This window comes from Triticum urartu, chromosome 6A (genome assembly GCF_056163025.1).
Source record: "Triticum urartu cultivar PI428250 chromosome 6A, HENAU_Tu73, whole genome shotgun sequence".
In the NCBI taxonomy this organism is placed as follows: Eukaryota; Viridiplantae; Streptophyta; class Magnoliopsida; order Poales; family Poaceae; genus Triticum; species Triticum urartu.
The window spans coordinates 180,967,006-180,970,433 of NC_141878.1; the positions used below are offsets into that span (position 1 = coordinate 180,967,006).

General features: G+C 37.6%; 1 long non-coding RNA gene across 1 annotated transcript; it reads left to right on the forward strand.

The window, feature by feature from the left end:
* The first annotated feature begins 670 nt into the window (after positions 1–670).
* LOC147964662 (uncharacterized) lies at positions 671–2,966 on the forward strand. The gene is made up of 4 exons (XR_015609429.1): positions 671–940; positions 1,384–1,473; positions 1,657–2,200; positions 2,811–2,966. It is a non-coding gene; the product is annotated as an uncharacterized LOC147964662 (long non-coding RNA).
* The last annotated feature ends 462 nt before the right edge of the window (positions 2,967–3,428 follow it).

Consider the following 3,428-nt stretch of genomic DNA (forward strand, 5'->3'; position numbering starts at 1 on the left):
GAATCCAACGGTGAAAACGGTTAGAGATTTGGACGCACGGTTTGAGAGATAAAACATTCTGAATAAACAGATCTACGGAAAAAGGGAAAACTCTCAAGCTGCGAGAAGTGGCGCACATGCTTTACGACAAGTACTTCTCAATTAGCAATTTCGAGACTAACATTATGGACCTTTGCTCAGGAATTTAGAGATGTCAATGTTCCACGGCCTGGGGAAATAAGGAGACGGACTAGTCACGTGGGCGCCTCTGCGCATACGGAAGTGGGCCAGCTCAACGCATTGTTTCCCTCGTATCCTGATTTTCTCGCGAACGATCTTTGACGAGTCAGACCTGTTTTCCATCATCCCAACGCAACATTAGACGCATAGGATTTCGGGCTCAGCTGAGCCCGAGCACCGAATAGGCCCTTCCAAATACATAGGTGTTTCCCGAGCAATGTTATTATTTCACAAAAAACCATTATTTATAGAATATGTGGTTAAAATGGACAGATGGAAATTGTATATCTACTATTGAATGTATTGTCTGTATCACGATATACTTATTGCGTACATTCATTGGAAGCATTAATGTATTGGCAATATAGGAACCCAAATCTTACCACTTGTGTTTGAAGAATATACATTATGAATAGAAAGCAATAAATGTACTATTGCTGAGGATATTTTTTCTTTGAATATGCCTTGTGGTGTACTAAAGATATGATGCCAACATTAAATGATGACAAGAGTATGTAGCCTCGCGTCTATAAATTATGTATGAGGATCCTGTATATGTATCCCAACAGAACACATGAACTCTTACAAAAGAAAGGATTGTTTCAAACACCCAATGGGTTTTCTTGTAATTGTTGTCTTTCTATGCCTCTTGAATTCAACCTGCTATGTTCGTCTAGCCGCGTCGATAGATGCACCTGGCAATCTACTAACCGAGATAAAGGTACGAGCAACACTCTAAATATTATTCTTGAAACTTTTTGAACAAAATTATTTTTAGCCAAAGATTCGACTCTTCAGTTCCTTGTATCCAAGTCAAGGTGCAATTTGAGGAAAATATTGCATCACATGTGACTTTTTAGCCATTCAACAGGATAAAATAATGGGACTTCTACCTCCCTACTCTCTCTCTCTCTCTCTCTCTCAGTACATCGAAACTATTGAGCACTCAGGAATGTGTGGCTCTTTGTTCTAACCATCTATGGACACTAAATTTGTGCGTCACAAAAATCTAATTAACTACAATATTTTTAAATTTATCATTAACTGCCACAAACTTATATATGATGCTCAAAGCATGTTATCACATAATTTTGTGATTTCGTGTGAAAATAATATTGTGAACTTTTGTATATTATCTCAACAATAACAACATTATTTTTGCAGCACGCAACTCATGTGGAGCCACACCATTTTGACTTGTCTAGGAGGAACAGATTTCCTTCTGGAGAATACCAAGATAACATTGTTTCTGGGGTAAGTCACCACAATTTAAGGATGGAGCAACATATGCTATTCCAATGGAAGGATTAATTTGTTTTCCTATTTGTGCAATTCCAATCAGATGGGAGGGACAAAACCTTTAGTTACCTAGAAAGGATAAGATATTCATCCATTTGAATTATCAAGTATATATACTTAAACTTTTTTTATTGCCAGGTAGCTGTGTGGAGGACACAAATAGGAAAATACTATGGTCTCCGAGCTAAAATAGGTGTGTGGGCTCACCCGAATCAAAAACATTCTCAAGAATCTGGAGCATCCATATCTGTTGGTGGAAAATTTGGACCCATGCTCAGCCAAGTTGAAGCCGGGTTTCATGTAAAATCTAAAATGAACTAACCATATAAATGTACATGCTGCTACGAAATGTCCAGTTTTCTAATTTTGTTTTTTCACTCAGGTTTTTCCTGACCTGTATAACAACAGTGATGTTCGCTTCTTTACGTTTTGGACTGTAAGTGCAAACCATTTCGTTTCCATTGTGCAAGTCTTTAAAAAATCAAGGACACTAAAACTCATAACAACCTCTTTATTTTTACCATTACTTAGAGGGATGGATATAAATCAACAGGATGCTATAACCTAAAATGCAGCGGATTCATTCCTGCTAAAGGAGCTGCACTTGTTCCGGGTCAAGCAGTTGGTCCTCCCTCAACATATGATGGAGAAGATCACCACATCACAATTAGCCTACACACGTGTAAGCCTCAAATTGGTTTCAAAAAGTTTTGATATAATTAAGAAGTTTGCTATTATCAATCATGCCTTATAATCTTGAGGAAACCATGGAAATATCAAAATAATGTATAGATTTTGCAAGAGAAAGGAATGAAAAATCCAATTCAAGCTAGGCACATATTAATATCACATATGAATAAATATAGCATGAGCCTACCCCCATTATATATGTTAATAGGATCAATACATATTTGTGGTTTAGCGATGTAATGCAAATTAAAATTACACATTGCATCTGGATCTTTAGGATTTTCTATTTGCAATGGGTTGAAAGGGAGACCCTACCTTTAACTTCCATTGAAGTATGTAAGAAACAACGTAAGAATATATAGAAAAGCTACATACTTTATGGTCTTTGGGCATAATGGACGATTTCAGGATGTACCCATTACCATGTTAACCGCTATCTTTGTACCAAAAGTATTTCAAATTGTGTACATAAGGTGGATGCAGTGACTAATCCTCCGTTGCAACATTGAATCTTAATTTGAAAACCCAAGGATTGACCCATGCATATGTGTAAGCCATTTGCTAGTAATTGATTTTGTTTATCTTTTGTATTGAAATTATAGGACCCTAATACAGGAAACTAGGTATTATACCGGGACGACCTAGAGAGGCCTTCTTTCCTAGGGCATTTTCCTAAAGATCTTTGCCCGGAGTTGAATGGTGTTGCACCCCAAGTATTATTTTATGGGTTTGCGACTTATCCAAGGAATGGCAGAGGGCCGTCAATGGGCAGCGGGCATTTTCCCGTGGAAGGTGAAAGAAAAGCCGCATACTTTAAGAACATGAAGATATTCGACTCAAATGCTAGTGCTCATGATCCCATTCCAAGCATCATGGTCCCTTTGATGAATAGGCCGGACTGCTACAAGTTGGGCGACATTCCTCTTGGAGTAAAGGATAGTTATTTGTTCTATTATGGTGGGCCTGAAGGTTGTCATGGTTGATAACTAATAAATGCTTTCGGTTGTAGGTAATTATATAAATAAATGAATAACCTTTTTTGTTGTCATAATTCTCCCAACTGAAGTTTTGGTGCGGTTGTATCAGCATTGTCTTTTGGCCCTCTCTATTGTCCGTGGTGAACTATTGTCTTATTTTTTTCCATGCTATCAACATTTTTACTGCGTCCTCTGAGCTTGGCCGAAATGGGCTATGTCTTATTAATTTGATGTATGGGCTTA